This window comes from Ranitomeya variabilis, chromosome 2 (assembly GCF_051348905.1).
Source record: "Ranitomeya variabilis isolate aRanVar5 chromosome 2, aRanVar5.hap1, whole genome shotgun sequence".
In the NCBI taxonomy this organism is placed as follows: domain Eukaryota; kingdom Metazoa; phylum Chordata; class Amphibia; order Anura; family Dendrobatidae; genus Ranitomeya; species Ranitomeya variabilis.
In genome coordinates, this window is record NC_135233.1 from 599996208 (window position 1) to 600020070 (window position 23863).

At 45.5% G+C, this 23863-nt stretch overlaps 1 protein-coding gene across 5 annotated transcripts in view; it reads left to right on the forward strand.

The window, feature by feature from the left end:
• PLCG2 (phospholipase C gamma 2) overlaps positions 1–23863 on the forward strand; it is a 182677-nt gene that overhangs the window by 27999 nt on the left and 130815 nt on the right. Inside the window, exon 1 of one of the 5 annotated variants that reach the window (XM_077288596.1) lies at positions 8893–9156. The exons of 3 other annotated variants lie outside the window; for them this stretch is intronic. The gene's annotated coding sequence lies outside the window, so the exon portion shown is untranslated. Of the gene's footprint in view, positions 1–8892; positions 9157–23863 lie in introns of those variants that run through there. One more of the 5 variants, XM_077288595.1, reaches the window with a different exon arrangement.

The following is a 23863-nucleotide window of genomic DNA, read 5'->3' on the forward strand; positions in this document are numbered from 1 at the left end:
AATTTTGCGTGAAAATTCTTTGTTTGTCAAGGGCTCAAAGTGTCTTTTTGGTGTACAGAAGGTTCCCTTTTTGGGGTTCATTTTTTCCCCTTCTGCTGTGGAGATGGACCCAGTCAAGGTCCGAGCTATTCTTGATTGGACTCAGCCCTCGTCAGTTAAGAGTCTTCAGAAGTTCTTGGGTTTCGCTAACTTCTACCGTCGTTTTATCGCTAACTTTTCTAGCATTGTGAAACCTTTGACGGATATGACCAAGAAGGGCTCCGATGTGGTTAATTGGGCTCCTGCTGCCGTGGAGGCTTTCCAGGAGTTGAAATGTCGGTTTACTTCGGCGCCTGTTTTGTGCCAGCCTGATGTCTCGCTTCCCTTTCAGGTTGAGGTGGATGCTTCAGAGATTGGAGCAGGGGCCGTTTTGTCGCAGAGAGGCCCTGGTTGCTCTGTTATGAGACCTTGCGCCTTTTTCTCTAGGAAGTTTTCGCCTGCGGAGCGAAATTATGATGTGGGCAATCGGGAGTTGTTGGCCATGAAATGGGCATTTGAGGAGTGGCGTCATTGGCTCGAGGGTGCTAAGCATCGTGTGGTGGTCTTGACTGATCACAAAAATCTGATGTATCTCGAGTCTGCTAAACGCCTGAATCCTAGACAGGTCCGCTGGTCATTGTTTTTCTCCCGTTTTGACTTTGTTGTCTCGTATTTACCAGGTTCAAAAAATGTGAAGGCCGATGCTCTTTCCAGGAGCTTTGTGCCTGATGCTCCTGGAGTCGCTGAACCTGTTGGTATTCTTAAGGATGGTATTATCTTGTCAGCTATTTCTCCAGATCTGCGACGTGTGTTGCAGAGATTTCAGGCTGATAGGCCTGATTCTTGTCCACCTGACAGACTGTTTGTGCCTGATAAGTGGACCAGCAGAGTCATTTCCGAGGTTCATTCCTCGGTGTTGGCAGGTCACCCAGGAATTTTTGGCACCAGAGATCTGGTGGCCAGATCCTTTTGGTGGCCTTCCTTGTCTAGGGATGTGCGGTCATTTGTACAGTCCTGTGGGACTTGTGCTCGAGCTAAGCCTTGCTGTTCTCGTGCCAGCGGGTTGCTCTTGCCCTTGCCTGTCCCTAAGAGACCTTGGACACATATCTCCATGGATTTCATTTCTGATCTTCCGGTGTCTCAAGGCATGTCTGTAATCTGGGTGATATGTGATCGCTTCTCCAAGATGGTCCATTTGGTTCCTTTGCCTAAGCTGCCTTCCTCTTCCGATCTGGTTCCTGTGTTTTTCCAGAACGTGGTTCGTTTGCACGGCATCCCTGAGAATATTGTGTCAGACAGAGGATCCCAGTTCGTTTCCAGATTCTGGCGATCCTTTTGTAGTAGGATGGGCATTGACTTGTCGTTTTCGTCTGCTTTCCATCCTCAGACTAATGGACAGACGGAGCGAACTAATCAGATTTTGGAGGCTTATTTGAGGTGTTTTGTCTCTGCTGATCAGGACGATTGGGTGACCTTCTTGCCGTTGGCTGAGTTTGCCCTTAATAATCGGGCTAGTTCCGCCACCTTGGTTTCGCCGTTTTTCTGCAACTCTGGTTTCCACCCTCGTTTTTCTTCGGGTCATGTGGAACCTTCTGACTGCCCTGGGGTGGATTCTGTGGTGGATAGGTTGCAGCGGATCTGGAATCTTGTGGTGGACAACTTGAAGTTGTCACAGGAGAGGGCTCAGCGCTTTGCCAACCGCCGCCGCGGTGTGGGTCCCCGACTACGTGTTGCGGATTTGGTGTGGCTTTCTTCCCGCTTTGTTCCTATGAAGGTTTCCTCTCCCAAATTTAAACCTCGTTTTATTGGTCCTTACAAGATATTGGAAATCCTTAATCCTGTATCCTTTCGCCTGGATCTTCCTGTGTCGTTTGCTATCCACAACGTGTTTCATAGGTCCTTGTTGCGGCGGTACGTTGTGCCTGTGGTTCCTTCTGCTGAGCCTCCTGCTCCGGTGTTGGTTGAGGGCGAGTTGGAGTACGTGGTGGAGAAGATCTTGGATTCTCGTCTCTCCAGGCGGAGGCTTCAGTACCTGGTCAAGTGGAAGGGCTATGGTCAGGAAGATAATTCCTGGGTGGTCGCCTCTGATGTTCATGCGGCCGATTTAGTTCGTGCCTTTCACGCCGCTCGTCCTGATCGCCCTGGTGGTCGTGGTGAGGGTTCGGTGACCCCTCACTAAGGGGGGGGGTACTGTTGTGATTTTGCTTTTTGCTCCCTCTAGTGGTCATTAGTGATTTGACTCTGGAGCTTCTGTCTTTTCCTATATCCTCACCTGGGCCGTTAGTTCAGGGGCGTTGCTATATAAGCTCCCTGGAGCTTCAGTTCAATGCCTGGCATCGTTGAAATCAGAGCTAATCTGTTGTGCTCTTGTCCTTTGATCCGGGTTCCTGTATTTCAAGCTAAGTCTGCTTCCTTGCTTTTTGCTTTTGTTTTGTTTGGTATTTTTGTCCAGCTTGTTCCAATCTGTATCCTGACCTTTGCTGGAAGCTCTAGGGGGCTGGTGTTCTCCCCCCGGACCGTTAGACGGTTCGGGGGTTCTTGAATCTCCAGCGTGGATTTTTATAGGGTTTTTGTTGACCAGATAAGTTATCTTGCTATATTCTGCTATTAGTAAGCTGGCCTCTCTTTGCTGAACCTGGTTCATTTCTGTGTTTGTCATTTCCTCTTACCTCACCGTTATTATTTGTGGGGGGCTTGTATCTTGCTTTGGGGTCCCTTTCTCTGGAGGCAAGAGAGGTCTTTGTTTTCTTCTCCTAGGGGTAGTTAGATTCTCCGGCTGGCGCGAGTCATCTAGCGATCACCGTAGGCATGATCTCCGGCTACTTCTAGTGTTGGCGTTAGGAGTAGCTATTTGGTCAACCCAGTTACCACAGCCCTATGAGCTGGATTTTTGAATCTCGCAGACTTACACGTTCCTCTGAGACCCTGTCCACTGGGGTCATAACACACTTTCTCTTGAAGACCACTTTTCAACTTTTGGGCAGAAGTTTCACCCAAACTGAATGGGCTCCTTGTATGATGCCCTATTAGATGCATTTGAAAGTCCTAGTAAAAATGACCTATTAATTGGGGAAGGTTGTCACTCTTGGGGCCAAATATGATGCATCCTTACAACACAAGTACAAAGAAGCAGCAAGTTAAAAATATGCAACCAGACGGACGTACCCCTATAATCTATCACATGCACCCCCTTAGTCCCCCTCATATTTTATCAGGGGGAGACATGATCCTGCCCAGACGTCTGTGTCACATGTTCTGCTACAATTATTACTGTGCGATGCAAATACTCTTGCACAGGTGTCTGAAACCACAAAGATTTATTTTAGAAACTCACTTTCTCGATACTGTGACATTAACCCACCACTGAAATACCAGCTGCCGTCCATTGCAATATATTGGGTGCGCTGAAATTTGCCTTCAATTTTGCTTTTGTTTATTCTCAAACTCATCCAAATGATTTGCAACCGTGAGCAGTGCGAGAAGGAATTGCTGATCTACTGGATCCATTCACTTGTCTCCATACTATAAAGCTGAGTTCACACTTACATCTGCACATTCTGCAAACTGAACTCACGTGCACACAGATCGGTTGCATTACTGATGAAAAAGGAAGCAGAGTGACACCACTGATTATCATGGGGTCTATATGGTTTCTGTTTGGTTCATTTTTTAGAACGGAAGAAACAGTACTGCACGCTGCTCCTTTTCTAAAAATGAACTTATAACAGAGTCCAGATAGACCCCGTAATAATGAACGAGGCCCCCTCTGCATCCATTGGCATCATTGGTGCAACAGATGCATTTTGTACATAAAATCCATTTATCTGTTCCTCTAAAGGTATTGTAAGATTTCTCTTACTGAGTGTATTGGGGGACACTCACTTGGCGCGGGATTAATGTAGCCAGGCACAATTTTCTAACAAAACAGTCCATGCGGTTTATTGAATATGCCATAAACCGGGTTATGCAAAGTTCATTACTTATATCACATAAAACACAACAGGCACCAACAGTCTCTTTGGTACCTGACGGGAGCTCCTGCTCCTCATGCCGACTCCGTTAACCTCTTCTGGGTAAGCTGCCTAACGGGGATCACCAACTTGCCTGGTCAATACACAGTAGTCAGTCCAGACCTCACCGAAGGACTCCAGCTTCCCCACACTCCGTTAACACTCTTCTGGGTAAGCTGCCTAACGGGGATCCCCAACTTGCCTGGTCGGCACCCAGTAGTCAGTCCAGACCTCACCGAAGGACTCCAGCTTCCCCACACAGTAACTGTCCCTGGCTCCGCAGATCCCGGTCCTCACCTCGTGCTATTCAGGGATCCGGTCCTCGTCGCAGGACCTCCCAACACCCAGGTAGCCAGGACCCTGCCTGGTGGCCTAGTCCGGGTATTCTTCAGGACGTCCTTCCCCAGCCGGGAACGTCCAATACCCAGGCCACCCGAAGCCAAGTCTCACGGTCTCAGGTGCTTGCAGGACCCTAGTCATTCCTAGGACAATCCAGCACTGACCATCTCAGGTGCTTGCAGGACCCTAGTCATTCCTAGGACAATCCAGCACCGACCATCTCAGGTGCTTGCAGGACCCTAGTCATTCCTAGGACAATCCAGCACCGACCATCTCAGGTGCTTGCAGGACCCTAGTCATTCCTAGGACAATCCAGCACCATCCATACATCAGGTTCCTCGGTTCCAGGTGCTCACAGGACCCTAGTCATTCCTAGGACGGTCCAGCACCTTCACCGGTCAGGTCCATACACAGGAACCACACAGGACCTACCGGACACACCTCTCAGCTCCACACACAGGGAGCTCACAACGAACACTGACCCACACCCTGGTCACGTTACATACTGGTAACCACTCCCCTGGGTGGGAGTGTGTGTGTGGCTAGTCTGACCCTCCCATCTCTCATGACTAGCCCTGCCAATCTCCCATGAGAACTATACACATAACACAAACTCTTGAGGGACTACAGGTCCCAGCAGACCAACTTACACTCAGATTGACAGTGCAGAGTAACCTCCTCTGCAACACACATATTGGCCATTCACAATCCTGCCAAACTTTCTCTCTATACCATCACGTATCCAAGCGCATACTGCGGAGATCATGCAGCGCCCCCTACCTGTTACAGGGGTTACTGCATCACATATATCACAGTACCTTCACACTACACGACTTTGCAACGATAACGATAGCGATCCGTGACGTTGCAGCGTCCTGGATAGCGATATCGTTGTGTTTGACACGCAGCAGCGATCTGGATCCTGCTGTGATATCGCTGGTCGTTGCTGAAAGTTCAGAACTTTATTTGGTCGTCAGATCGGCGTGTATCGTCGTGTTTGACACTAAAAGCAACGATGCCAGCAATGTTTTACAATGGTAACCAGGGTAAATATCGGGTTACTAAGCGCAGGGCCGCGCTTAGTAACCCGATATTTACCCTGGTTACCATTGTAAAAGTAAAAAAAACAAACAGTACATACTCACCTTCTGCTGTCTGTCACACGTCCCTCGCCGTCTGCTTCCTGCACTGACTGTGAGTGCCGGCCGTAAAGTAAAAGCAGAGCACAGCGGTGACGTCACCTCTGTGCTGTGCCTAATGGCCGGCAGTCACAGTCAGTGCAGGAAGCAGACGCCGGGGGACATTACGGACACCGGAATGTAAGTATGTACCATTTGGTTTTTTTTACATTTACACTGGTAAAAAGGGTAAACATCGGGTTACTAAGCGCGGCCCTGCGCTTAGTAACCCGATGTTTACCCTGGTTACCAGGGGACTTTGGCATCGTTGGTCGCTGGAGAGCTGTCTGTGTGACAGCTCTCCAGCGACCACACAGCGACGCTGCAGCGATCGGCATCGTTGTCGATATCGCTGCAGCGTCGCTTATTGTGAAGGTACCTTAAATGGAAAGTGCAAACAGAAGTGTGAACTTAGCCCAAGTTATAAATGTGCAGTTCCTTTAATCCCACATTCAGAAATTCTTATAATCTGGTATCCAAGAAGTATCGTTTCTCCTTGCGAAGAGTGACATGATAAGCATGTCGAGGTGAGGAGACTTAAAGCCGCAATGCTCCTCTGGGAAATATGCAAATTGTCTCTGCAGAGAGGAAGAGGACTAGAACTCTAGTGCCACCTATTGGAAGGAGCAATCCTAACAGTCAATGTCAACCCTTTAATGAGCCTTGCCACATGACTTATGCACTGATGAGGGGCAGTACCCAGAAACACAGTGTCTGCAAATTGAGATTCAGGTTTGGCTATTATCCTAAGTCATGTGACAAGGCTCATTAAAGGGTCGACATTGACTGTTAGGATTGCTACTTCCAATAGGTGGCACTAGAGTTCTAGTCCTCTTCCTCTCTGAAGAGACAATTTGCTTATAATCTGGTAATAATTTCAGCACACCATGTTTACCAGTTAATTACACTGATGTCTCATCCTTAAGGCTATTAAGGATTTAGCGCAGCTATACTAAAGGGGAACAGCGCTTCCGGGAGTGCTGAGGTCCCTTTATTGTTGCACAGGTAAAGCGGTGTTTCCATAAAAGTGGTATCCCGAGCTGAGATTGATCCATTTCAATGGGGCTTAGCTGCAGGTTGGACCCTGACTGATTCCGCATAAATTGAAGTGAACCATGGATTATCTTGTGATCAGCAAGGGAGCAGTCAGATCTTGCAGATGATGTATTGGAAGAAGAAAAATGGGCAAGTATAAGCACCTGAGCAACACTGACCAGGCCAAATTTGGGATGGCTAGACGTCATGGTCAGGACAACGCTAAGGTCTTGTGAGGTGTTCCGGGTATTTGGCAGATCTGAAGTGTTCCTGGCAAACGACAAGTCATATAGGAGTTCCCCAGTATATGACAGGTCTTGGGTGTTTCCCGTATATAGCAGGTCTTGCAGGGTGTTCCTGACACACAGTGGGTCTTGTGGAGTGTTCCCGATATATGGCAGGTCTTGTGGGGTGTTCCCGGTATACGGCAGGTCTTGTGGGGTATTCCTGGTATACAGCAGGTCTTGTGGGGTGTTCCCGGTATACGGCAGGTCTTGTGGGGTGTTCCCGGTATACGGCAGGTCTTGTGGGGTATTCCTGGTATACGGCAGGTCTTGTGGGGTGTTCCCGGTATACGGCAGGTCTTGTGGGGTGTTCCCAGTATATGACAGGTCTTGTGGGGTGTTCCCGGTATACAGCAGGTCTTGTGGGGTGTTCCCTGTATACGGCAGGTCTTGTGGGTTGCTCCCAGTATATGGCAGGTCTTGTGGGGTGTTCCCGTTATATATAGCAGGTCTTGTGGGGTGTTCCCGGTATATGGCAGGTCTTGTGGGGTGTTCCCGGTATACGGCAGGTCTTGTGGGTTGCTCCCAGTATATGGCAGGTCTTGTGGGGTGTTCCCGTTATATATAGCAGGTCTTGTGGGGTGTTCCCGGTATATGGCAGGTCTTGTGGGGTGTTCCCGGTATATGGCAGGTCTTGTGGGGTGTTCCCGGTATATGGCAGGTCTTGTGGGGTGTTCCCAGTATACGGCAGGTCTCATAGGGGTTATCCTGGGATAGGGCAGTTCAGTTTATGAGGGTGTTCCCATGTACGGCAGGTCTTGTGATTTTTTCCTGGTATATGGTAGATCTCATGGGGGTGTTCCTTGGATTCGGCAGTTTTTGGGGATATTCCCATATACGGCGGGTCTTGTGGAGCGTTCCCTGTATACAGCAGGTTTTGTGGGGTGTTCCCCCTATACCGCAGGTTTTGTGGGGACATTCTTGGAATACGGCAGGTTATTGGAGTGTTCCCGTTTACAACAGATCTTGTGGGGTGTTGCTGGTATACAGTGGGTCTTGTAGGCTGTGATACATTGAGTCTTGTGAGGTATTTCCAGTACGTAGAAGGTCTTGTGGGGTGTTTCACATATACGGCAGGTCTTGTGGCAGACTTCCTGGAATACGGCAGATATTTGGGGTGTTCTCGGTATACAGCAGGTCTTGTGGGAGAGTTCTTGAAATATGGCAGGTCTTGTGGGGTATTTCTGGAATACGGCAGATTTTGTGGGGTGTTGCTGGTATACAGCAGGTATTGTTGGTTGCTACTAATATATGGAATGTCTTGTGGGACGTTTAGTCATACAATGGGTCTTATGGGGTGTTCAATGGATATGGCAGATCTTTTGGGGTGTTCCCGATATACAGCAGGTCTTGTGCGATGTTCTTGGTATACTGATGGTGTTGTGGGGGTATTCCCCATATATGGTGGGCCTTCTTCAGTGTTCCCAGTATACGGCAGGTCTGATGGCATATTCCCGGTATACGGTGGATATTTTGTGATGTTCCTATTGTACAGCAGGTCCTGAGGGGTGTTTCTGGTATACAATGGCTAGTATCTATCAAAAGTGGACCAAGGATGGACAACTAGGAGGACACCCAGGGTTACCAGTGCCTAAGAGAGGGAAAGCTAGCACATGTGGTCCCACATACAGAAGAGATAAGGTACAGCAAATTATTAAAAAGGTAATGGTGGGCACCTACATAGGACTTGCGGACTCCATGCCTTATGAGATCAGAGTTTTTTTTTTGTGGAACCTAGTTTTAATGTAATCGCTGATGCATGTATACACTTTATGTCTTTTGAGCATATAGTTAACTCATTGATCTTTGATAACACAGAAGATTCATCTGCAGATAATGCATCAAAATAACAACAAAAAAGTCTGTTATGAAAAACTTGCCTTCCTACATTCTGTATCTATATAAATATGCAAATATCTAGGAAGTATTAAGTTACTGCCCCTTTAAGAGGTAATTACATATTCAGTAGTTGCGTCACACCACACATGTGTATATAGATAAAACAGGAAGGACGCTGTTGGGTACAGTGAGGCTGGATGACTGCGGCTCGAAAACTTCCTTGTATTGCACACAACTCCCCCATTGCCGGTGCACTGCCTCTGGGCAGGCAGAAACTTTACTGAAACTTTGTCTCCCAGCTTTTTCTGTAGTGAGTTTCATTCTTTCTCCGAGCGCTCTGGACAATGGGGTATAAGAAAGAAGAGATCTGAGGGCACAGGAAATAGAGAAGACGGATCTTCTGGGACAGAGATGACACCAGGCAGGAGGAACACCTGCACAAACGGCTCCCAAGTAAGTAACTGCGCCACTCCGTCCCACAGCAAACTGGAAATGATCTGGAAATGACCTACACGGGATACAAGCGGTGGAATTTGTTCGGATTTTCACAGACATGTACTTCTTTTCGCTGCTATAACTTAACCGACCTGACTACCAGTACAGTTCCCACTTTCTGGTCTCAGAACGAATGGAAAAATCTGCCTAGTTATGTAGCCAAAGGAAAGCATGGATGTGTAGGCGGAAACTAGGCGATCAAGAATTTGACTGACGATCTCTGGGTGACCATCAACGCTGCTACATAGGTACCAAGTTGTCGCCTATCTATTCTAGCATTCTGAAAGGCAATTCTGCCCAATTATCAAGTGACCTGTTACTAGATTCGGTACCACTTCATAACTGGGCAGATTTGGCCCTGTGGGTTTTAGGAACCTGTATGAAAGCTGAAATGGCTGCAGTGTTGACTTCAGAAACTGAACCTGAAAACCCCGGATGATTAAAGCTCATCTAATCAATCCATTTCCCCCGAACCCAGTCATGCATATTCACACTCCGCTCGAGCGAGCATGCATGTGTTCTGAATAAGGAGAAGGGAGTTAGCCATTGATAGACATCATTAGTAGTGGCTTATCTCCCCTGGGAACAATAGGATCGATACTGAAAATTCAACATGTCTTATATTTTTGGGAATTGTAAAGGCTTATTCACACGGTTGCAATTTTGCCGTGAAAAAAAGGCGGCGTTTTACTGTCCCAGCAAAGTGAATATGATTTCTGAAATCTCATGGACACGCGGCTTAATTTTTCCTTGCAGATTTGACGCGGTTTCACATCCGGAGCACGTCATTTCATTCAGCGCTTTTTGCAGCATTTTTCAGTCTTACAAATTAATTGGAAAATTATTTTCAGCTGCTTTTCCTTCCTGCCAAAAAAAAACATTTTTGGAGCAAAAATGTCTGCTGCAAATACTAAAGGAGTTGTCTGGGACTTTAACACAGGATAAGTCATCAATGTCTGACTGGTGGAGGATCCTCTTTCAGCTGTTTCTGGTGATGGTGGTGGCCGGAATTGATCAGCTATGGAGCTGCACGGCACAGGTCCATCGATGGAATAGCATAGCAGTCGCGGCCGGGTACTGCATATCCAACGCCTATAGATTTGAATAGTGGCCGGATGTTCAGTCCCAGGCCGCAACCACTATTTAGGCTTCTTTCACACTAGCGTCGGGCCGAGGTTACCGACGCTAGCGTTGTATACGCCGCCCCATTGTGAGGTGCAGGGAGGTGGGGGCGGAGTTCCGGCCGCGCATGCGCGGTCGGAAAAAGCAGACACGTCGCACAAAAAAAGTTACATGTAGCGTTTTTTTGTGCCGACGGTCCGCCAAAGCACGACGCATCCGTCACACGACGGTTGCAACGTGTGGCAATGCGTCGCTAATGTTAGTCAATGGGGAAAAAACACATCCTGCAGACAACTTTGCAGGATGCGTTTTTTCGCCAAAACGACACATTGCGACATATTGCAAAAAACGCTAGTGTGAAAGTAGCCTTAGTTGTTCGAGCTGTGCAGCTCCACAACTGGGCACAGCTGATCGGTGGGTGTCGCACCACCACCGATCAAACATTGATGACCTATGCCTAAGGATAAGCCATCAATGTTAAAGTCCCAGACAATCCCATTAACATGTGCACATACCTCAAGGATGGGAGCGATGTGTTATTCTGTGCCACTAGGACAACCCTGTTTGTACTTGGAGACCCCAAAGATAAGCTGATATCACTGGATGCATGGTTGGTGTAGGAGAAATAAGCCAAAGGTACAAAAGGTCAAAACAAGTCACTAACACTTACCAGAGTTAACTTTTAGGAGCCTAAAGGCCCAAAATGCCCAGCTTCATGGGACACGCAAGTCAGTGTACCAACCACTGCAGGACCTATAAACCAGCTTTAACCGTGAAAAGCAGGTGTTTTTTTTTGCATGGCTACCCCCCCCAAGAAAAATATTTTGTAGGGTATGTGCACACTGTCTTTTTCAGGCACATGCCAACGTCTTCCTGAAGCGTCTTTTACTGGACAAACCCAGTGGGTACGCTGATATCGAGAAAACACCACGTGCACATACATACATTCAGCCTTGGGTACTTCACAATACTTCGGCCTTACACAATTTCTGTTCTGCCTCGATTAGCTAAAACGCTCTTCTGCTTCCTGTAAGGAACATTCTTGTCCTATAAGACATTTGTAAAAAGGGTCAAAGAAATTCAGAAAAAAACACCTAAAATGAGCACAGCTCAGGCATGTCAAACCAGTTTTCCCATGATAGTAGGAGGGTATAAGTTATAGAAAGCAAATGGACATTGCTGGACCACAATTGGGTCAATGTCAATTGATCACTTCACATCTTCATCCAAGGCTCTGATACAATGGTAACGGCTTGGATATGCTTCATGTCCGTCTTTTTCAAGACTTGTTTTAGTATTTGGGTTGTCTTGAATGTCTCCAAGGATCAAAAACTTACCATTTTTGAGAGACAACGCCTCAAAGACCATGGAATTTTCTTCCATCAAGTCTTGTTGGGGTTGCGCTATTGAGGCCTATGGATTTTAAAGATGGGTTTTGGGATCCCCCCTTATAAATTAGAGAAGAAAGCGGATAATGTCCCATCTAAATCAGCACTGTTATCGCTCACCTGGTGAAGGGGATTTGCTAAGCCATAGGACTGGATGAACAGGACAACCGGACAGCACGTGGAATAGCAGAGCTGGATTAGCAAGTCAACGCATGGAATGGAACGGATATCCTGGACTGCACGTGAAACGGTGGAACAGGATATGCAGTATATCAAGTGGAGCTTGATATGCTGGATGTATGGACACGCACTTTGAATCAGCAGAGCTATGTATGTTGTCAGGCACGTTAATGCAGAAGAGAAGAGTGTGCGGTCAGCACATTGAAACATTCGAGCTATGAAGGTAGACCGGTCACCTTGGTATAGCAGAGCTGTGTGTGAACAAAACCTTGAAACCGTCAAGCCATGTTGGTAGATAGGCTCCTTAGTATAGTAGAGCCGAGTGTTTGGACAGCACCTTGGAACAGTAAAGTCATGTATGCAGAGCCATGGTACAGCAAAGCGAAGTATGCAGGCAGCACCTTGAATCAGCAGAGCCGTGTATGTGGTAAGGCACCGTAGTACAGCAGAGATAGGTATGCAAACAGAACCTTTAAACATTCGAGCTATATAGGCAGATGGTCACCTTGGTAGAGATAACCTGTCTGTGAACAGCACCTTGAAACAATTGACCCATGTAGGCAGACAGTCACTTTGGTACTTTGGTAAAGTGGAGCTGTGTATGAACAGCAACTTGAAATGATAAAGCCATGTTGGTAAACAGGCTCCTTATTATAGCAGAACCGAATGAGCGGGCAGTACCTTGAAACAGTAGAGCCTTGAAGGCAGACAAATACTCTAGTATAGTGAGAGAGAGTTTGTCAGCAGATACGCTTACTGCAAACACATAAAAGTCCGTGAAACACCAGGCAAGCAACAGGTGCTACCTTTCGCTACACTTCACCAGGAGAAACATAAGCATGAAGCCACTGTCGCTCTTCATAGAAACTGTTGGCCAAATCAGTAGCCACATTGAGGACAGAAACCTAATGGGCTTCATTCTAAGGATTGTCCAGATGGAACAACTCTTATATTTCAACAGAGCCTCCAAGTTGGTAAAAAGGGTTGACCAATCATTGTAGTTCATGATCAAATTAGCCTATGGACCAGATAAGTTCCATCACCTTTACCAGAAGGCCTAATAATGGCACACAGAAGGGCCCATCACTCTCGAGAACGTATAGTCTGCCATATGCAGTCTTATTTTACGTATGTACCTAGAATTTCATGATGTTACTTCCATTTGTAAAAGTATAGATTCTGCAACACATTTTAGTAAACTTTCAGCCCTACTGGGTTGATAAATGTCATTGAAGGAAGCAAAAGAGGTAAAATTTCAGGAAAATTTACATTTTTTATGACAATGGTGCACAAAGAAACAGGTCTCCTAGCAAGGGCTAAGAGGAACAAATAGCAATTAAAATTCTCTTCGTGGTATTCCCCAGACAGGTATATCAAATTATACCAGTGTTACCTGCTATACTTTCCATTACTGTCTGCCACTGCAAAAAAAACACCCCAAAAAACAAGTGGTACTATATATGCTTAATATTATCATTGGAGCCCATGGATGACGTTTGCCCTTGCCATGTTAGGACTTCATATTTTCTCAGGGTATGCTCTGAACATAAAGCATACGCACGGCATACAGCGGCATACGTCAGAGCCTTAAGGACCAGTTGTATGCGCTAATTTTTGCCCATAAATGAGCGCAGACTCACTGCATAAAATTAGATGGGCGCTGGTTTATTGTCTCATTCACACGAGCCAAAACAAACTGTATGGGGATAAAACAATCAGTAATATGATCATCCGTCCCCATACAGCATGTTGTCGGCAGCACAGACAGGGAGATGATGTTAATCTTATGTAATTTGGTCTGTGCGCTCCTTGCACTGTCTTCCTGCAGAGCTCACTGTGGGCTTGTGATTATGTAATTTGGTCTGTATGCTCTCCTTTCATTGTCTTCCTGCAGAGCTCATGGTGGGCTTGTGATTATGTAATTTGGTCTGTGCGCTCCTTGCATTGTCTTCCTGCGGAGCTCATGGTGGGCTTGTGATTATGTAATTTGGTCTGTGCGCTCCTTGCATTGTCTTCCTGCGGAGCTCATGGTGGGCTTGTGATTATGTAATTTGGTCTGTGCGTTCCTTGCACTGTCTTCCTGCGGAGCTCACTGTGGGCTTGTGATTATGTAATTTGGTCTGTACGCTCTCCTTGCATTGTCTTCCTGCGGAGCTCATGGTGGGCTTGTGATTATGTAATTTGGTCTGTGCGCTCTCCTTGCATTGTCTTCCTGCGGAACTCATGGTGGGTTTGTGATTATGTAATTTGGTCTGTGCGCTCTTTGCATTGTCTTCCTGCGGAGCTCATGGTGGGCTTGTGATTATGTAATTTGGTCTGTGCGCTCCTTGTACTGTCTTCCTGCGGAGCTCATGGTGGGCTTGTGATTATGTAATTTGGTCTGTGCGCTCTCCTTGCATTGTCTTCCTGCGGAGCTCATGGTGGGCTTGTGATTATGTAATTTGGTCTGTGCGCTCCTTGCACTGTCTTCCTGCGGAGCTCATGGTGGGTTTGTGATTATGTAATTTGGTCTGTGCGCTCTCCTTGCATTGTCTTCCTGCGGAGCTCATGGTGAGCTTGTGATTATGTAATTTGGTCTGTGCGCTCCTTGCACTGTCTTCCTGCGGAGCTCATGGTGGGCTTAAGATTAGGTTATTTGGTCTGAGCACTCCTTGCACTGTCTTCCTGCGGAGCTCATGGTGGGCTTGTGTTTATGTAATTTGGTCTGTACACTCTCCTTGCATTGTCTTCCTGTGGAGCTCATGGTGGGCTTGTGATTATGTAATTTGGTCTGTGCGCTCCTTGCACTGTCTTCCTGCGGAGCTCATGGTGGGCTTGTGATTATGTAATTTGATCTGTGCGCTTCTTGCACTGTTTTCCTGCGGAGCTCATGGTGGGCTTCAGCTTATGTAATTTGGTATGCGCGCTTCCTGCGGAGCTCATGGTGGGCTTAAGTTTATGTAATTTGGTATGCGCGCTTCCTGCGGAGCTCATGGTGGGCTTAAGCTTATGTAATTTGCTCTGCGTGCTTCCTGCGGAGCTCATGGTTGGCTTGTGATTATCTATAGCAGAGCGTGCTCGGTAATTTTAAGAACTCACATACAAGTGAAAGAAGAAATTAGCGCATGCACGACCACCGATACATTCCTGGAGGAGTGAGATGGGACCCATTGCGAGGTCCGTGATGCAAATACCCCTATAAGCCGTTACGTATTTGTTAATACAAATCAGCTTCAAAGTGGAGCTAGAACTTTCTAACCAGATGTAGCTGTTTTGTCCTGTGCCGTTGTGCAACTTCGTCACTGATGCCACCGCCATGACCTAAAACAGCTATGTGGTTAGAAATGACATCAAGCAATGTTAGCGCTTACTTCTGTATGTATAAATACTTATCAGGGAGCAGGAAGGAGCGTGCAGGAAGGAGCGTGCATGACATTCACCTTTGGGGTACAGATCACAGAGCGTAGGATGGGAGCCTGCTGGAAAGCACAGCTGCTTCGGAACCTCTTAGAAATCACAGCAAAGAAGGAACACAGCTGTTGGGATACCAGCAACATATTGATGAAATAAAGAAGATCGAAAACGTGTAGAGTGAAAATGCAAGACCATGAAACGTCAGACGACAATGTACTCACTTATCAAGAAAAAGACACGCGGCCAGCATTTCCACCTAAAGTCACAAACCAGTAGTAAATATAGGTCGTTGAGTCATCCTGTTCTGCCCACGCGACTGTCTATTTAGTTATATTTATTTCTATCAGTCAATATGGCGAAAATTACTGTGTCATGGGGCCCCGAACTGCCAGTGCGCCAGCCGATCGAAGGTCAAAATGATGACAGAGGATGAATCCCTTTATAATACACAGCAAAAGGAAGCTGTCACCAAGTTTTTACAAAATATAAGGGCAGAGACCCTGATTCCAGCGATGTATCACTCACTGGGCTGCTTGCTGTAGTTTTGATAAAATCACTCTTTTATCAGCAGGAGATTATCATTAGCGGACTAGTAAACCTGCTGCCAGGTAGTCCAGCCACGCCCCTCACCACTGATTGGCAGCTTTCTGGCTATGTACAGTGTTGTGGGCGGGGTCTGAAAGCTTTGAAAGAACTGCTAGATCGGCAGCAGATAGATCTGTGATTTTATCATAACTACAGCAGGCAGCCCAGTGAGTGATACATCGCTGGAATCAGGGTCTCTGGCCCTACATCATGCTGCTCTCAGATAGGTAGCAAAAACCTGGTGACAGATTTCCTTTAGCTTGCTGTGGCAACACTTTTGGGACCTGCACTGGCAGGTATATGGGCTGTCAGTCAGCTGGGTCTCCTAATAGCATACGGTTAGGGCTCTGACAGTCGCAAGACCAGAGTTTTCTCTGTGCCGAGTAAATGGGGTGACATTGGCACACCTACACTGCTGCAAAAAACAAGATGCAAAAAAATGCAACGGAGTCTCATTTTTTTTGCAGCTTGTTTATGTGTCGCAACGTGATCCCATTCACTTATATGTAGCAGCTTCGGTATTGGCCAAAATCACTATGTAGTCCTAGCGGGACTACGATACAGCAGTGTTAGTTTTCTCTTGTAGCATTAGTTACTGTGGAGCCTGACTACCCTCCTATAGTAATATTAATAAGCCCAGAAAAGGAAGTGTTGTCATAGGGACACAGGTAAAAAAAGCCTATAACTTTGATCACTGATAATACATTCGGATTATTTATTCTCATTCATTTTTAATACATTTTTGTGAATTTTTCACTTCTTTCACCATTCTATGCGCCAGTCAGAATTATATTCCAGCCATGACTGAAATCATTTATTCCACTGTTTTTTATGTAGGAAATTATACTAAACCTGTCATGCCGCGCCAACCCACTAATCTCTGCCCATTTTGGTAAACACAGTAGTGTGACAATAAATGGCTTCACCCAGCCACTAACCATGAGTGGAGAAAAAGTTTTCGTGTTATCATTCATGTTCTCTGAAAAAAGGCCAAGAAAGCAAAAATTCTGCAGGGGTATATAAACTTTTGAGCACAACTGTGTTATTATTATTATTATTATTATTTATTGTTATAGCGCCATTTATTCCATGGCGCTTTACAAGTGAATGGTCATATATAAGAGTAAAAAGCAGATATAGAAAGTTAAGATGCCAATACTACTGCAAAGAGACTCACAGATAATAATCAGGTACATACTGCAAAAATGCATGCAAATAAGACATATAATCAGAGAATAATACAGGCTCACCTACCACCTACCAGACACTTTTCGCCGATGCTTCATCAAGGGTTGTAATTTCCTTTTTGGATATAATTGTAGCAAACTCTCAGCTATGGGAAGTGTTAGGGCTACTGAGCTTTTTGCATTTTCAGATAAGGTTCAGATGAGTGGATGTCACAGTCCTTATACAGACTGCAATGCCCAGACTAACAGCAGGTCTTGGTCAAACAAGAGTAGATTCTATCATCCGAGAGAATCCTATCGATTATACTCTGATCAGAATAATCGCTCCATTTTCCTCCTACGTTGAAAAATCAGACTTGTGAATGAGCCCTTACAGTGCATGGACCCTTAGCCTGAAATACAACAATGGTTGGCCGCTATGTAGATAATATATGGATCATATCCACCATTTTCTAGATCGATTCAGAACAGCTCTACCCCATGTGTAGTTTTAGGCTGTGCTCACACTTTACAGTCATTCTCAGTTTAAAAAAAAAATCTTTAAAAAAATGCTGCCAAGACCCCAAAACTATGTAAGTACATCGCTTTAGTATTCAGTGTAAAATGGATTCCAAGAATTACACTTTTTTTTCTATAAGATTGGCAGACGACAGTAAGAGGCGCAGTCAGCAGCAGCTGCAACATAATGAACTTGACATTACGGCCATTACCCAATTTCCTCCTTTTGTCAGAATGCAGAATGTTTTTTTTATAGATGCTGCTCTGCACTTTTAAGGCAAAGTGTCTTAAATCAAGTTATATTAGCAATCTTTTTTAAAGAATTTTTAGTGTTTTTAATGGTTCTTGTCACTAGTTATATTAAAAGAAAAAAAATCTACATATTTCTGTTTTCACTCGATCTGTTAAGCCTCATAATTGTCCAACACTTCCTGTTCTGTACAAATCACTTCTCCACAGTCAGTTCATTGTCATCAAAGACAGGAATACAATGAAAGGTAACAGGTATATATAGAGAGAAAACACAGGATCCACGATTCACAATAGGTGATGTCACAGCTCACCTCCTCCTCCTGTGCAATGACTGATAACACCTCTATATACAGTAGATAACACAGGATCCACCATTCACAATAGGTGATATCACAGCTCACCTCCTCCTCCTGTACAATGACTGATTACACCTCTATATACAGTAGATAACACAGGATCCACCATTCACAATAGGTGATGTCACAGCTCACCTCCTCCTGTACAATGACTGATAACACCTCTATATACAGTAGATAACAGGATCCACCATTCACAATAGGTGATGTCACAGCTCACCTCCTCCTGTACAATGACTGATAACACCTCTATATACAGTAGATAACACAGGAGCCACCATTCACAATAGGTGATGTCACAGCTCACCTCCTCCTCCTGTGCAATGACTGATAACACCTCTATATACAGTAGATAACACAGGTTCCACCATTCACAATAGGTGATATCACAGCTCACCTCCTCCTCCTGTACAATGACTGATAACACCTCTATATACAGTAGATAACACAGGATCCACCATTCACAATAGGTGATGTCACAGCTCACCTCCTCCTGTACAATGACTGATAACACCTCTATATACAGTAGATAACAGGATCCACCATTCACAATAGGTGATGTCACAGCTCACCTCCTCCTGTACAATGACTGATAACACCTCTATATACAGTATGTAAAGGTACCTTCACACGAAAGCGATCCGTGACGTTGCAGCGTCCTGGCTAGCGATATCGTTTAGTTTGACACGCAGCAGCGATCAGGATCCTGCTGTGATGTCGCTGGTCGCTGAATAAAGTTCAGAACTTTATTTGGTCGTCCGATCGCCGTGTATCGTTGTGTTTGACAGCAAAAGCAACGATACCAGCGATATTTTACACTGGTAACCAGGGTAAACATCGGGTTACTAAGCGCAGGGCCGCGCTTAGTAACCCGATGTTTACCCTGGTTACCAGCGTAAAATGTAAAAAAACCAAACACTACATACTTACATGCATCCCCCGGCGTCCGCTTCCCATACTGACTGAGCGCCGCAAAGTGAAAGCACAGCACAGCGGTGACGTCACCGCTGTGCCCTGCTACTGCCGGCGCTCAGTCAGGGCAGGAAGCGGACGCCGGGGGACGCATGTAAGTATGTACTGTTTGGTTTTTTTACATTTTACGCTGGTAACCAGGGTAAACATCGGGTTACTAAGCGCGGCCCTGCGCTTAGCAACCCGATGTTTACCCTGGTTACCCGGGGACCTCGGCATCGTTGGTCGCTGGAGAGCGGTCTGTGTGACAGCTCTCTAACACAGGATGCACCATTCACAATAGGTGATGTCACAGCTCACCTCCTCCTCCTGTACAATGACTGATAACACTTCTATATACAGTAGATAACACAGGATCCAACATTTATATACAGCAACATACAAGTCTGAATTGAGCACATTCACCCAGGTAGGTATAGAAGTAACTATATAGGGTGTATTCTAGATCACAGAGGTCTTTTTGGGAGGTTTATCTGTTCCTGACCGGGTATGTAACAGCGGTAAGCTGCACTATTTCTCACAAGAGCTGACAATCTACCACGGACGTCTTGTCGTATTCTTGACGTTCTTGGCGTTCTGACCTGGGACTTACAATCAATGACCGTTTGTGCTTCATGTTGCAACCTATATGTCCCATTTCTACTTGTGTCATGTCAAGTCCATTTGATCATGGGGATGGGAGATGATATGAAGCTTGCAGCACGAGGAAGGAAGTGGATGCAGTAGTGCAGAAAACCGAGGCTTGGGGTGGGGGATAGAGTAAAACCATAGAGGCAAGAAAAAAAAAGCAGAAGCAACAAAACGACGAGGAAGTATGGCCGTTCAGGGCTTTCTCCATCATCATGTGTAGTGTAACATAGATGCCGGCCATAAGAGCCAGCGGTCATCTGTCCGACAGCTCAAGAATGTTGTAGGGCACGGGACCTGTGTAACCACTGAGCCAGGTTTTGCATGCACATCAGAAAGTCCTGAAAGTTTCTAACAGATTTTGTCCCCAAACTTTTTTGTTTTTTAAGTAAAAGTTTGGTTTTTAGGCATTTTTATGTTGACGTCAAATTCATTATGGCATTTGTGACACTTTAACTCTAGTTATTTTTCAGTCTTGGTCATTTTTTTTAGCTTTGCTCAACAATATGGGTTTGGTTCTCGTTATCTACCGTATATGTTTTCAGCTAATTCATCATTTGACATTTTGCATAATGTTGCAAAATTTTGCCGAAATTGTACCGCAGTTTAAAAGTAATAATGTGAGAAAATGAAAACGTATTGAAAGGGTCTTGTCACATTTACTCCTAAAAGGTGCAAAAGGGAGAAAAAAAAACATATTTGCAATTGGGCCGGTATCATCAATCATCGTTTGCTGTTTTGGCAAATTTGGTACAAAATCTGCTAGTGGGAAAAGAAAAAGAAATGACTTGAAAACGCACCAGCCCCCCATAAATGATGAATCTGGGTCTTTGTGTTCCAACTCCAGCTCATTTCAAAATCTTTGCCTACCGTCAGTAAATGGTGACGTTTTCTGGGCTTATATTACAGTCTGCACAATCATCTGGGAGCAAAATAAAAAACTAATCTCTATAGTTTGCAACAATGTATCAGTGCAGGTAAAATGGACACTGGATTTATGAAAAATAAAAACCTAACGTTTCCTCCATCGCCAACTATCTGCTTCTGCCTCATTCTAGCGCAGCTCTGGTGGGGAAGGACCATGTGTTGAGAAACCCGACTTATTGCTAAATGGACGTGTGGACAGAGGTGCAATGTGCTGTCAGACTCACATAAAGGAGAAGTGTCCTGGGGACCTGCAGGCCTTTAATGGTTAAATATATAGTAAACATCTAGTGTGAGGTTATGAGGTCGGAAGTACGTGGAAAGGTGCCCTGTGTAGTATGGTCTGTTAGTGCCAGCTCCCATTTGGTGCCCTGTGTAGTATGGTCTGTTAGTGCCAGCTCCCATTTGGTGCCCTGTGTAGTGCAGTCTGTTAGTGCCACCTCTCATATAGTGCCCTGTGTAGTATGGTCTGTTAGTGCCAGCTCCCATTTGGTGCCCTGTGTAGTGCAGTCTGTTAGTGCCACCTCCCATATAGTGCCCTGTGTAGTATGGTCTGTTAGTGCCAGCTCCCATTTGGTGCCCTGTGTAGTGCAGTCTGTTAGTGCCACCTCTCATATAGTGCCCTGTGTAGTATGGTCTGTTAGTGCCACCTCCCATATAGTGCCCTGTGTAGTACGGTCTGTTAGTGCCACCTCTCATATAGTGCCCTGTGTAGTATGGTCTGTTAGTGCCAGCTCCCATTTGGTGCCCTGTGTAGTATGGTCTGTTAGTGCCACCTCTCATATAGTGCCCTGTGTAGTATGGTCTGTTAGTGCCACCTCCCATATAGTGCCCTGTGTAGTACGGTCTGTTAGTGCCACCTCTCATATAGTGCCCTGTGTAGTATGGTCTGTTAGTGCCACCTCCCATATGGTGCCCTATATAATATGGTCTGTTAGTGCCACCTCCCATACGGTGCCCTATATAATATGTTCTGTTAGTGCCACCTCCCATATGATGCCCTATATAATATGTTCTGTTAGTCCCACCTCTAATATGATGCCCTATATAATATGTTCTGTTAGTCCCACCTCCCATATGGTGCCCTATATAATATGTTCTGTTAGTCCCACCTCTAATACGATGCCCTATATAATATGTTCTGTTAGTCCCACCTCTAATATGATGCCCTATATAATATGTTCTGTTAGTCCCACCTCCCATATGGTGCCCTATATAATATGTTCTGTTAGTCCCACCTCTAATATGATGCCCTATATAATATGTTCTGTTACTCCCACCTACCATACGGTGCCCTATATAATATGTTCTGTTAGTCCCACCTCTAATACGATGCCCTATATAATATGTTCTGTTAGTCCCACCTCCCATATGGTGCCCTATATAATATGTTCTGTTAGTCCCACCTCTAATATGATGCCCTATATAATATGTTCTGTTACTCCCACCTACCATACGGTGTCCTATATAATATGTTCTGTTAGTTCCACCTCCCATATGGTGCCCTATATAATATGTTCTGTTAGTGCCACCTCCCATATGGTGTCCTATATAATATGTTCTGTTAGTTCCACCTCCCATATGGTGCCCTGTGTAGTTTGTTCTGCCAATGTTATGATGCTTAAAGGGAACCTGTCTGCACATTTTTATGACAGTAGTGGTAAGGTTATATAGGTGCTTGTCCATTTTTTGCAGAGAACTAATGTGCCAGTCATAACAAATTTAAGGTACAAGCCATATGCAAATAAGGCTGGAAGTGCACTGGGGGCATGTCAATGCATGTGTCCTGCTTTTTCCAAGTAAACTGACACCCCCCCAGTGAACTAACAGCCTGATCTGCATATGGCTCCTACTCCAGATTTCTTATGACTGGCAGATGGGATCTCAGCAAAAAAAGTATAATTTGCACTGGGAAGAAGCGCCAACACAGCTGATAGAAAAAAAAAAAATTGTTTCGCTCATAGCCTGCCTGACTATTGCTTCAGCATGTGTTCCCTGTTATCAGCCATTCCAGCCAGAGGTAATGACTATAGTGATTTACAGTGAGGTGAATGGCAAAAGGTAAAGAAACATGGATCTGCTTCCCTTCCTGCAACTATAGTGGAGGTTTGTGCATGCCGCGCACTAGCAGGAAGGATTTTAATATTGTCACCTACAGAGAGCCTTATTTTAGCAGTGTGAGCAGAGTCCAAACAAGCGACTGAATTCTGGATGCTCGGCGCCATCATCTTTATATATGATCACTACATGAGGAAAACGGGAAACTATCTGCTGAGCGCTATATGATATCATGAACTGCGTTTAGTGAAACGTCAGTCAGCGATGACATGACTCCAATATTATGTATCATCAGTGTCATCTCTCAGATAATCTATTAATCATATCACGTCTCTTCCTGCTGGTGAAAACGGCATTAATTATACGACTGCTATAGAGAAACAAGAAACAGGATTACACACGGTGCACTCAGCAAAATATCTATCATCTATCTATTATCTATTAACTATCATTATCTATCATCCAGCATCTATATATTATCTATCCATCATCTATCTATTATCTACCTTTTATCTATCATCTATCTTATTTATAGATAAACCTTCCTAAGTCTGAGGTATTTTCTACACAATCTGTTTTGTCCCCTTAAGTCATATTATGGGGGTCCTATCTCAATAGCCTCCATACTGTATTTGTTAGCTTGGTGCCCTCCTAATATTACAGCCACGGTGCCCTCCTAATATCACAGCCACGGTGACCTCCTAATATCACAGCCACGGTGCTCTCCTAACATTACAGCCACGGTGACCTCCTAATATCACAGCCACGGTGCTCTCCTAATATCACAGCCACGGTGCTCTCTTAACATTACAGCCACGGTGCCCTCCTAACATTACAGCCACGGTGCTCTCCTAATATCACAGCCACGGTGCCCTACTATCACAGCCACGGTGCCCTCCTAATATCACAGCCACGGTGACCTCCTAATATCACAGCCACGGTGCCCTCCTAACATTACAGCCACGGTGACCTCCTAATATCACAGCCACGGTGCTCTCCTAACATTACAGCCACGGTGACCTCCTAATATCACAGCCACAGTGCTCTCCTAATATCACAGCCACGGTGCTCTCCTAACATTACAGCCACGGTGACCTCCTAATATCACAGCCACAGTGCTCTC